The following is a 13597-nucleotide window of genomic DNA, read 5'->3' as shown; positions in this document are numbered from 1 at the left end:
TACCTACTTGGAAAGGAATGAACAGATTTGGAAAGTTTAGGTTGCATTGCATCCATCAGGCAAATTTCACGTCTTAAGTTTCCTTCAGCATTGCCATCTCCCTCAATACAAAATTATTGTTCTTAATTTTTTAACATCTATTGCCTGATGCAAAAAATTATTTCTTACAGTACAGTTATCTCAATGCAGTAGCCAGCAAGATACAAAAAAGAAAATCAGATAATATTCCAAAATATACTCCTGGGCTTCCCTGGTGGCGCAGTGGTTGAGAATCTGCCTGCTAATGCAGGGGACACGGGTTCGAGCCCTGGTCTGGGAAGATCCCACATGCCACGGAGCATCTGGGCCCGTGAGCCACAGCTACTGAGCCTGCGCGTCTGGAGCCTGTGCCCCGCAATGGGAGGGGCCGCGATAGTGAGAGGCCCGCGCACCGCGATGAAGAGCGGTCCATGCACCGCGATGAAGAGTGGCCCCCGCTTGCCGTAACTGGAGAAAGCCCTCGCAAGAACTGAAGACCCAACACAGCCAAAAAATAAAAGAAATAAATAAATAAAGTAGCTACAAAATATACTCCTACTAGACTTCCCATCACATTGAATCTTTCAGTTTGACTTCTGCATTATTAAAATACGCCCTTCATGTTACATTGACAAATAACCCAGTTTTCAGGGCTCTAAAGGCTTTTCAGGTTTAGAGTTGGCTTCTCTGGGTCTTAAAACTAGATAGACATCCTAAAATGAGCGTTTCAACTTACTGACCATAGTAGATAAAACATTGTCCACTACATTAATAGTTAAGGTCTTAAATGGATATATGATAACTTTAATAAGGGAACAAAAATCTTATTACTATAATTATTGTTTTCCAGTTAAGATACAATCTGTGGCTCTCTTATTCAAAAGGATCATAATAGTTCAACCCACTGATTTTTTTTCCTTGATAATATGTATATAGAGAGGAAGTCAGACAAATTACAGGCCAAAAAAAAGTTCATTAGAAACCTTCAGGTTTTTAAACTTTATTGTCTAAGTATATTATAAAAAGTATTTGCCTAAAATTTTTAAAATTTAAAATTTAAAATTTTTTATGCAGTCAAGGCTTTGAATGATGTCATATTTTAAAATGTTGCTCACTTAATCATATATGACCATCACTTTTAAGTAGCTAAGATTGACTTATTGGAGTCATTGCATACAAAGCTTTCTTAGGAAAATGGCTTGGTATCTGGGTTCCTAGCTTTTCAGGTGGGAAGGTCACTTCCTGTCAAACCCAGGAATCTTAGGATATTTGGGGGACCCTGAGAAGAGAGGAATTCATCCAAATCTATAGGTTTTACAAATAAAATAAAAGGTGCTCTTGGCTTAGTTTCCTCACCTCAAGAGGATTCTAGAAGTGCAATCTGAGATTTCTTACATAAACTTCCAGCAAGGCAAACTGAAGTAAATTTTTGTAGGGTAAATTACCATTCTTGTTGCACATATATAAATGATGAGGCCAAATCTAATGAGACCAGCCTTATTTTGTGATCAAGAATAACCATTCTTTGAAATTTTCTTTGATAAAAAGGGTGGTAACTGTTGAATAACAATTGTATATTTCAGTAGAAAATCCTAGGGGATTAAGAAATACAAACTACTATGTATAATATAAATAAGCTACAAGGATATATTGTATAGCACAGAGAATATAGCTAATATTTTATAATAACCATAAATGGAGTATAATCTTTAAAAATTGTGAATCACTATGTTGTACACCTGAAACTTATGTAATATCCTACATCAATTATACCTCAATAAAAGAAATTGTAAAAAGAAAATCATAGCATATTTTTCTAGTTTACACTTCCTCTCCCACTGTGGAAAAATCAGTTTTGTTACCCACCTCTAGGTCGGGCTGGATGTTGTCAACTTACACAAATTGTCAACCATTACCAAATTTTCGATTCTTCCATTTTCCTCCAATATCTGGCTACAAAATCTGTAAACAAACTAACATTTTTAATTTTCCTCTCTGCCTCCTGACTTGGTGTCTCTGAGAACTAAAACCTAACTGTCCAGTGTCTTACTGAGGTATAAGAAGCACTGCAAGCTAAAGATCAAGATTTGATGTATAACTTGAAGAACTCATCATCGTCACAGACTTAGAATGGACAACTTCTTTTGCTTGGTGTTATTGTTGTGTGAGCCATTTAAGAAATTCACTGAGTCTCCAGTATTTCCCTTACTTTGCTTAAGGGAATGACATGTCTGTGGGTAATCTTACTGAAACCATTGACACTATCACCAAAGAGCTACAAAAAATTCAGGGTAGTCTTTCAAATTTGTGTGGCAGTGGACATAATTCTAGCTTCCTGTAAGAACACTTGCACAATTATCAGAGCAACTGCTTTATGTATTTTTCCCCAAACCTCCTTGGTGTCTATGCTATCACTGAAAACATTCAGACCACAGTCTGGGAAATCTGTCAGATTGCCACTGTCACCCTCTGTCTGCCATCTAAGGACACTTTGGTTCTGAAATCTCACTTTCCCTCAAACTTCTCCTCAAATCTCACATCTTGGTTGTACTCACTTATTCAATCTTTAGTAAGCATTCTTTTTACTATATTCTTTGCATACCTGTTGTCTAGCCCCTGATATTTAAGACCCTATAACAGTTGTCAGTCTGACAATATGCTCGACAGCTGACACAACTTGTCCTTCAAAGCCAACAGAACACAAAGGTTAGCCCATCCCTGAAAACTACTTTGACCAGTTTCAACCTCACGATGACTCCTGTTCTATCCCTAACAGTGTTAAGGGCAGACTTTATGTCAAATCACAGGAGGCACTAACCAAGTGCTCACAGTTGAGTGTAACTGAACCAATGACTTGGCTTGACTAAAGTTTAATCAACTTCTCTCCTCCCCTCAGGCTCCTGAATTTGGTTTAACCCAGGCTTATGAAAGCACTAAGGTGCAGAACACCCCTTTTCACAATTCCTTCTCAGAATCAGCTCATTAGAGAGGAGAATATTTACTGTTAACCTACTCCATTGATGCTGTATGTTCACCCCCAGCTGCTTGCCCCTCTTCCCCACAAAGTTCCTACTTACCCCAATTACCCCTTCCTATTAAAAGAAACTCTTTTTCTGTATAATTTTGAGACACTTGCAGATCCTGAGATCAGAGTGTTCTCTTTTTTGAAATTGTCTTTCCAAATAAAGTCTCTCCTTACCTAAGTCTGGATTTGTTTTTTAATTGACAGTTGGCAATAAGTTTCTATGCATGCTTTGTGATTGCAGCATGTGAGTTCATTAACAAGGGTTCTCCATTCATAGATAAGACAACTATGCTCAGCTCCCAGCTTTATAAGTTGATCAGTTTTAGCTATAACCATGCATGGGTCTGATCTCCATACTAGTGTTGACCTAAAGAAACAGACTGCCAGATATTTCTCCAGCAAAGATGGGTTCATTTGGGATCAGGAAAGAATTGCAATTCGGGGTCTACAACCATGGTGAGCCATGTGCAAGTCCCTACATGGCAAGGGAAGGAAAGTACTTTTGCAGAGGGGAAAGGAAGTTGGGAGGGCTGTAGTAAAAAAAAGTGTCCATGGCTTTTCATTGGCTGAATCCTTGCCAGGAAAGAAGAGGAATCTTTTTTCTTCCTAGTAGGCTCTGCTATCATCACATGGCTTGAGAGTTTTGCCTTCTGGTCTCCTGACTCTATTTAATTGAGGTTTCTGTTTATCAATTTTTTACACTAGTTAAGCATCTAAGCACATATCAAGTCAAAGTACATCCAAATGCTGGGACTTCCCTGGTGGCACAGTAGTTAAGAATCTGCCTGCCAGTGCGAGGGACATGGGTTTGATCCCTGGTCCGGGAAGATCCCACATGCCGTGGAGCAACTAAGACCGTGCACCACAACTACTGAGCCTGCGCTCTAGAGCCTGTGAGCCACATCTACTGAAGCCCACATGCCTAGACCCTGTGCTCCGCAACAAGAAAAGCCACCGGCATGAGAAGCCCACGCACCACAATGAAGAGTAGCCCCCGCTCGCTGCAACTAGAGAAAGCCCACGCACAGCAACAAAGACCCAACACGCCCCCCCAAAAATAATAAAATAATTTTAAAAAATGAAAAAATCAAAGTATATCCAAATGCTAATACAACTTTAATTCCAGCTTACCACTGTGGCTTTGAGTTCTCTTTTTTGCTAGCATCTGGATATTCCCCTTTCTTGTTTTCAAGCATATATATACATATATGTATGTATATATATATGTATATATCTATAAATTGCTTTTGTTTTCAACATTTCTATATTTTTGAAGTAATAAATCATAAAACATCAGTTAAATCTACTGTAACAAATGGAGTTACCTTTTGAAAGTGCAAAATAATGCGGTAAACATGTCTGTTAAAATAATACAGTTGAGCTCTACGAATGGGAATAGCAAGAAATATAGTTTACATTGTGCTGTTAAGTGAAAAGTGCGTTAAAGTAATATTTATAACATGATTCCTTTTTGTTAAAAGATCTTTGAATTGTATTTGTATAGATATGAATATTGGATGAATACATATGAAACTATTAAGAATGGTTAGCTTTAGGAACTAGGATTAGAATAGGACTAATAGTTTTTTTTCTCAGAAAGCCTCAATTGATGTCTTTAAGATGATTTTAATTTCCTTTCATTTCTTTTCTCTTATAATATATCAGTGAGCAATTATGTTAGTGCTTCTAAAAGATACATTTATAGATTATACTGCCTAGAACATGAATTGTAGAAGTATTTCAGTAAACCTTATCTTCAATGTGTCCTTTTAGAGAGTTTTTAAAAATACTGCTGTATTGCTGAATTGCATTTAAAACATGCATATATTTTGTGATTAAAGATGAATATTTCAAAGTTGCTACGAGACTACATTTTAAGTGTTCTCACCACAAAAAATAAATGTTAATTTTGTGATGTGATATAGATGTCGGCTAATGCTATGGTGGGAATCATATTGCAATACATAAATGTATCAAATTAACATGTTGTACACCTTAAACTTACACAATGTTGTATGTCAATTATATCTCAATAAAAATAAAATTTAATTTAAAATATTTTTTTTCTGTGTTTTTATTTCTGGGCAAGAAAAGTAAGTGATGAAAAGGGAACATCTGTGCACTGTTGATGGGAAAGTAAACTGATGCAGTCACAATGGAAAACATCATGGAGATTCCTCAAAAAATTAAAAATAGAACTCAGTACCAGAAGATCCTGCAATTCTACTTTTGGGCATATATCTAAAGGAAATGAAATGACTATCTTGAAAATATCTGCACCCTCATATTCTATGCAGCATTATTTACAATAGCCAACACACAGAAACAACCTACGTGTTCTTTGACAGATGAATGGCTAAAAAATATGTGATAAAATATATAACATTTTATATATGTGTGCATATGTATATAATGTATAATGTACATATATAATAAATATATACAATGGAACATTATCCAGTCATAAAAAAGAAGAAAATTCTGCCATCTGTAACAATATGGATGGACCTTGAGGGCATTATGCTAAATGAAATAATCAGAGAAAGACAAAAACTGCATGACCTCCCTTATAAGTGGAATCTGAAAAAACTAAATGCATAGATATAGAGAACAGACTGGTGATTGCCGGGGGTAGGGTAGGGGGTAGACGAAAATGGGTGAAGGTGATCAAAATGTATAAACTTCCAGTTATAAGATAAATAAGTTCTGGGATGTAGTGTATAGCATGGTGACTACAGTTAACAATACTGTATTGTATATTTGAAAGTGGCTAAGCAAGTAGATCTTAAAAGTACTCATCACAAGAAAAATAGAAAATCTGTAACTATGCAAGGTGATGGATATTAACTAAAATTGTAGTAATCAGTTTGCAATGTATACATATATCAGATTATCTTGTATACCTAAAACAATTAAAATGTTATATGTCAATTATATCTCCATAAAACTGGGGGAAAAAAGAAAGGGAAAATACAATTACAGGGGAATTTTGATTACAAATATTAATGTAATAAAAAATATTAGCCAGAAGATCCTATCAGCACATTAAAGGAATAATACATGGTGACCAGGTGAGATTCATATTAGTGATGAAAGTTTCAACATTAGGAAATCTAACATAATTTGCCATTTTATAGTATAATTTACCACTTTAATAAATCATAAAAAAAAGAGAAGAAAACTAAGTGAGCAAAGACCCTCAGAGAGATCATAAGATCCTGGTCCCATAGCAGGAAAAAAAGTAAGAGCATATTGCCTTGAGTTAGGAGAGACATTTTTGTTCCATTTTGTTTTTATTTTTTCATTTTGTTTTTTGTTTTATCTTAATTAGGCAAACAAAAGGTTTTTTATACTACAACTCAGTTTCATCAGTTTGTGAAACATTTCCTGTCCTTACAAAACTCCCTGGCTAATGATGGAATAAAGAATAATCCACAGAGTGTATAACTCCTCAGGTCTTGTGAATGAGCCATAAACTTCAGAGGTCAGAGGTTGAGTCACACGGTGCAGAGTGAGTAGTTTACAGCAGGGGTCCCTAAGTCCTGGGCCACGGACCACTACCAGTCGGTGGCATGTTAGGAACTGGGCCACATAGCAGGAGGTGAGTGGCGGGCGAGCAACCAAGCGAAGCTTCATCTGTATTTACAGCTGCTCCCCATCGCTCACATTACCACCTGAGCTCCCCCTCCTGTCAGATCAGCGGCGGCATTAGATTCTCATAGGAGCGCAAAGCCTACTGTGAACTGTGCAGGTGAGGGATCTAGGTTGCATGCTCCTTATGAGAATCTAATGTCTGATGATCTGAGGTGGTGCTGAGGTGGTCCCAACACCCCCAGATGGGACTATCCCTAGTTGCAGGAAAACAAGCTCAGGGCTGCCACTGATTTTGCGTTATAGCGAGTTGTATAATTATTTTATTATATATCACAATGTAATAATAATAGAAAAGTGCATGATAAATGTAATGCACCCGAATCATCGCAAAACCACCCGCCCCCCAGTCCGTGGAAAAATTGTCTTCCACAAAACTGGTCCCTAGTGCCAAAAAGTTGGGGACCGCTGGTTTAGAGAATCAGAAGCTTGCTGACACAGAGAGACTAGCTGGCTGTCTTTTACATAATTAAAGGGTGTTTTATTAATATCACTTAAAGGTCACCGTGCACATTCACACTGTTGTTGTGGTTATTAAATGGGGATTCTAATATAGCTTAATGCCTCAAAACATGCTTCATTTTCTTCCCAGGTATCAGTACCACCAAAAAAGGGTATATGAAATTTCATAAATCAGTTGGTATCTGAATTGATGTTTCAGAGATAAGCCAAGCTTTGTCAGAAGAATTCTAAGTACCTTCCATGGGAAGAAACCTGCTTGTGCAGATGGAAGAATGTGAGATGATATGGAATCTTCAGGAACACATAATATACACAAAATTCCCTTAAGGTGGGGTTAGTGGGTTTAGCTTGGGATTTCAGGAGATGTGGATGATAGGCGAAATATGAGGCAAAAGATAATCAACCTGTTATGACATGCTAATATTTTTGTGCTATATTCTGCATGTCCCTAGTTCTAAAATAATTAATGTATAGAAGATGGGTTGTGGACATTTTCTAAGTTTTTCATTCATTGGTCTAGGATGTGTACATTTTCAAAATTTCCAGTTCACTGTTCTAGGATGGAAACTAGAAATCTACTTTTTTGAGCAACTCTTGCAAGTTGAAAAAAAATGTGTGATATATGTGCATTCATATATTAAAACTAGGCTTTAGTTATAATAACACTTTTAATATTTATATTTTAAAACCAAAATCAAAAATATTTACTATGGCCAGAACCATTTAGGAATATTAAACAAAACACTAAAAATTGATACAACCGGGGCTTTCCTGGTGGCGCAGTGGTTGAGAATCCGCCTGCCAATGCAGGGGACACGGGTTCGAGCCCTGGTCTGGGAAGATCCTACATGCCACGGAGCGACTGGGCCCGTGAGTCACAGCTGCTGAGCCTGCGCGTCTGGAGCCTGTGCTCCACAACAAGAGAGGCCGCGATGGTGAGAGGCCCGCACACCGCGATGAAGAGTGGCCCCCACCTGCCACAACTAGAGAAAGCCCTTGCACAGAAGCGAAGACCCAACACAGCCAAAAATAAATAAATAAATAAATTAATAAAAAAAAAAATATGTACTTAAAAAAAAATTAAAAAAAAATTGATACAACCATTTTCCAACATTCACAGTGCTTAATAAAAGCCAAGGATGGGAACAGAAATCAAAGTTGCTGTTCTAAAGTAGTTTAAAACACTTTCATGCCTCTTATTCTTATCACTACTTCAGTTTAACGAAGATCTGTATTTGGGCAACACAGATAGTAATTCTGGAGCTACTTCGATAAAGTGATATAAAATTTCCCCAATTTTTTTTTTTAATTTTATTTATTTATTTATTTATTTATGGCTGTGTTGGGTCTTCGTTTCTGTGCGAGGGCTTTCTCTAGTTGTGGCAAGCGGGGGCCACTCTTCATCGCGGTGCGCGGGCCTCTCACTATTGCGGCCTCTCTTGTTGCGGCGCACAGGCTCCAGACGCGCAGGCTCAGTAATTGTGGCTCACGGGCCCAGCTGCTCTGCAGCATGTGGGATCTTCCCAGACCAGGGCTTGAACCCGTGTCCCCTGCATTGGCAGGCGGATTCTTAACCACTGCGCCACCAGGGAAGCCCTAAATTTCCCAAATTTTATTGATATAATGTCTACTACAAATGATCCACAGGTTTTTTATTTGCAGAATCAGAAACTGTTTTAGTGAAATGGTGCCAGGTGTATCATGCTGACTAACACCAAGGAAATGATTTGACTCTTCTAGGTTTGAGTTCCTTTTTTTCTAAACAACAGAAAAAAAGTTGAAAGACAGGATCTCTAATATCCCTACAAGAGACAGTGGTGCTTTAGTTTCATTACCAGTAGTCAATATAAATACCTGTGCATAAGTAAACAGATAACCAGGTGACTGTGACAAAGGGGGAAGGGAAAATACAATAGGCTGAACAGGGATGTGATTCAGGGAGGAAGTCATACAGATTGTCCTAACAACACAAAAAGTAGTTATGAACTTATTTATGTATTGGAAACATACTGAACCTAGGATATGCAGATACACACCCTCCCTTATTTTATAATATACTGCCAAACTAAAAATAAATCCTAGAAAATGTTATAAAAATATGGTAATTCAAAGCAGAAGATAACCCCATGACTTAATTGGAAGAGAGGATAGGTAAGCCCTATGACCTATTTGATAGAGCTGGGGTTTAATAAAGTACCTATAGAGGGCAGGAAGCGTGACCTTGGACCTAAAAAATGAGGTTGGAAACTAGAACCAAAATCAGTGCTGCAAAACATAATCCAAGACAGATTATTCTCTCATGAGAATTACACTAGAGAAAATATGCACATGGACCTAGGAAAGTAACAGAAAGTCTATCTTGTGTCTTGATGCTGGGAGATGGGAGAAATGTCTCCTATGAAAAATGTAATTCCTGAATGTATTCCACATACAATTGAAGGATACAAATTCATACTGACTGCATGTTATAGGAATTCAGGGAGGAGAAAAGAGAATGCAAAATCTAGTCCATTAACAGTAAAGTCACTGCAGCTCCACTCTCCTCCCAAAAAAGTCCATAACACCACTCACTGCTTTGGAAGGAACTTAGACACTGTAAGAGTCAAAAATAACAACACACACTCCAATCTGTTGAAGATAATTGTATTATCTGAAATTACAAAAGACACAGATATCAATCATCCATAGGGGGATACACCATAAATAAGAAATTGGATTAAGAACAACAAAACAACTTATGATGAGAGAACAAGCTGAAAAAGTCTATAAAATTATTTGCATCAAATGTATAAGCAAATATATAAAAAATAAAACCATAATCAAAGAAAAGGAAAAAATATGAAGGGGCAAGATTTTAAAAAGAAATTAATAGGATAACTAGAATTATTAAATGTGATTTTTGAAATAGGAAAACAAAAATTCAATGGAAAACTTAAGCTAATTTTAGAGTAAAGAAGAGATTTCAGGAGTACTAGAAAACAGATCTAAAGGAATTGGCTAGAACAAAGCACAGAAAGATGGACAGAAGAGTCTGTAGTATTTAACTGAGCATAGTGACACCAGAGTTCTTAAATATAAAAGTCCAATTTTATAATAAATTAGAGAAAAAACGGTAATCCTCTTTCCAGGGCCATGATGTGAATAATTCCAGGACCACATTCCATATTCTAGCATATATAAATGGTGCCACGTGGAGTTGTGCAACGCATAACCTACATGATCTTATATAGAGAACTTTCTTCCATTCCCTCCCTCCTATGCTATTTCTAACATATTTTATTTTAACCCAAATAATACAATATTTGCACAAGTAGTATAACAAATTAAATTATGAAATTTCAATCCAGCTCCTACAAAATGTCTGCTTAAGAATTCCTAGAACTCTGTTTATAGGAATTCTTAGGCATTCTTTTAGATGGTTTCAGTTCCCACTGAAATTATTTAAGTAAATTACAAGTTAATGTTATGATTTCCATTTTGTTGATATTCAATTCAAAAAGTATTCATCTGAAAACAGTTTTTGTGTCTTTAGTATATTTAGTTGAATGCACCGTGTTTGTGGTAATATTTTCTTCTTTATAAAAGGATTCACTGGATGAATCCCACTTCCTTTCTGTATGCAGTTCCAAAAGAAAACAATGCTCCTCATTCCCCAAAATATATATGACTTCTTTTGTCAGAGAGTAAATTGTCTGGAATTGGGAAAATCAGTTAGTTCTTTCTGTCACTCCAGCTGTCCTTTGAGTCCATTATTCTTTATTGAGAAGGCTCATTTCCCTGCGTATTTTAATGCAATTCCAGAAGTTATAACAATAGCTCTCTACATTTGGTATGATAGAATAATGATCTCTTCCACTTTCTGCTTCAGTGTTATTCAATATATTTAAACCTTTAAAAAAATGTATTCAGTGTGATAGGAAAGCACTTTAGTAGGAATGTTACTAATGTGTAGTAGGTATCCCAATAAATAAACCTTTCCTTATTCTCCAGATGTGGTTTTTATTCTGCATTACTATTCACAGTAAACAACAGACTAGTAAAATAGACAGTACAGGTTTAATGATTAATTAAACTGCATTGCATTGACATTCTCTAAGCCAGTAAGCTCTATATAATTGATTTTCTTTCAGAGGTCAATGTGAAACAGCAGTTTGAAAGTGACATCTTCAAATAAATTCTGATTGTTGACCCTTGCCGTAGCTGCCTTTCTGTATATCATTAGCTAAGGCATTAAACCTGTAAGTTTCTTCACCTGTATTACGTGGTAAGAATAATGATTTTCTACCAGAGGATTGTAAAGGCAATTGTTGACTATACAACCTTTAAGACCTTATAGAATATTGATGCCTAGTTTTTAAAAATTCAGATAAAATTAATATATGCCTATTTAATGATCACTGTGAATATATTTTATCTCAGTGTATATATATACAAATTATATTGTAAATTATATACATTATTGAGGTTAACTCTTCTAAAATGCCAATGACTTAACTGACTTTAAACAAATGTTAAAAGAAAACTTACAGATTGATAAATAAACAATATATTATTGCATTTGAAATGAAACATAATTTTCTTTCAACCCTACGGTTTGCATTTACCCTGTAGTTTCTGTGTCTTTACCAAAAATATAGTGGCTTACACTGCCAACATATTCTTGAAGTATATGTGATTTATACTTTATTGAATATTTAAAAAACTGAGAGCACGTTTATATTATGTCACAATTATTGTAATGATATGTTTGTGTGACGCTGAAGCTCAGTGGCATTTTCCCTGGGACAAATGCTCTGTAATTTGGAACAATTAGGAAATCCAAACAACCTAGAGAGATTTGAACAGTGGATTAAAATAGGAAAGGAAAAATGGATAGTCAAGCTGCAGCTTAGAATCCCATTGCCTGGCTTTTCTTTAAGGAAGAAAAGGTCAGAGGAGGCTAGTTGCTTCTCTTAGTTCTAAGGTATGTAAGGAGTAGGCTATAAGGCAGAGAGAACATACAGTGGGTAAAAGGGGATGTTCTATTCATTGTCTTCATCTAACTTGCTCCTTCATCCAACCATTTTTGTCAACAGGCTATACCCTGAAGGCACTAGGGTCACAAGGTCTGGGGTGTAGTAAATAAAAAAAATTTCAAGAAACAGAAGCTAGGAGATGATAACTCCTGTATGAGGTGATCCAAAAGTGAAAATAGTTAAAGGGAATGGAGATGGTGGGATTAGCAACCCTAGTATGCAGACCTTTTCATTGGTGCTTATGTGGCAACACTCTGCCCATGTCCTATTGCTTCCTGAAACCCAATGTGCCTCTGATAACATGGGGTATAGAGGAAGCGATAGGCAGAGAAAGAGAAGGTCCACAATTATCTCAAAAAAAATATTGACACAAATTCATACCAACAAAGGCAAAAATCTGAGCCAATCTCTGAATAGATATGAATCATGATAGAAAGGGCCATTGAGTACAATTTTCAGAGGAAGAATTCAGAACTTTATCTCCCACTTCAGAAATCCATTGCTCTAATTTCACTTTGATATAGTTGTAACTGAAAAAAAAATATAGGAACAACTTCATCATTCTATTACTGGGTACAAGCTCATTTTGGAAAGCATGCTTCAATCAATCTGATTTCTCTAATCACCTCATCAATAAGACCAATCCAGTTAGAGAGGCAAAACAAACAGAATAATTTGTTTTGTAAAAATGGATACTTAGTCCAACCAGCAAGCTAGTAAGATGGCCATAGATGAGACCAATGTCATTTTTCAGGACTACCTTATATCTTGGTTCTGCCTACTTATTTTTGCAAACCCCGAGTGTGTTTATGATATAAAGGGAAGCTTAATTTTTTATGAACAGACATATAGTTTGGAAATTGAGAACTAAGCCTTCTCCCAAAACAATAGTTATTAATTGTAGTTGAAGGAACGAATGCTAAACTTATCAGCATGGAACAGCTATAAAAGATGAAGGATTTTAGACTTGGTTACTAAAGTATGGGCTTGAAGAAAAAAATGAAATGGATAACCTCTAATTAGTAGTTATAAGAAGAGGAAAGGAGAGAGGAGGGAAGAAAGAGAGAAGGAGAGATGAGGGAGAGAAGAAGAAAGGAAGGAAGGAAGGAAGGAAGGAAGAAGGGAGGGAGGGAAGGAAGGGAGGAAGGAAAGAAGGAAGGAGGGAAGGAAGGAAGGAAGGAAGGAAGGAAGGAAGGAAGGAAGGGAGAGAGGGAGAAAGGAGTACATTTACACCTTGATATCACCTAAGCCATTTTATCTGGATTTATCTTTAGAGCCAAAAATGGATACCTAAATCTATCAATAAAGATTGGGGCAAGACTTTTTTAACATAGTTATCTTTCACAAATTTGATAAAAATTTTAGAATATGGAATACAAATATAATTTTTCCAGATTAAAGAGGTAGCTGTATACCTTTGTACAAT

This window comes from Balaenoptera acutorostrata, chromosome 18 (genome assembly GCF_949987535.1).
Source record: "Balaenoptera acutorostrata chromosome 18, mBalAcu1.1, whole genome shotgun sequence".
Classification (NCBI taxonomy): domain Eukaryota; kingdom Metazoa; phylum Chordata; class Mammalia; order Artiodactyla; family Balaenopteridae; genus Balaenoptera; species Balaenoptera acutorostrata.
Note: the sequence above shows the minus strand (reverse complement) of the source record.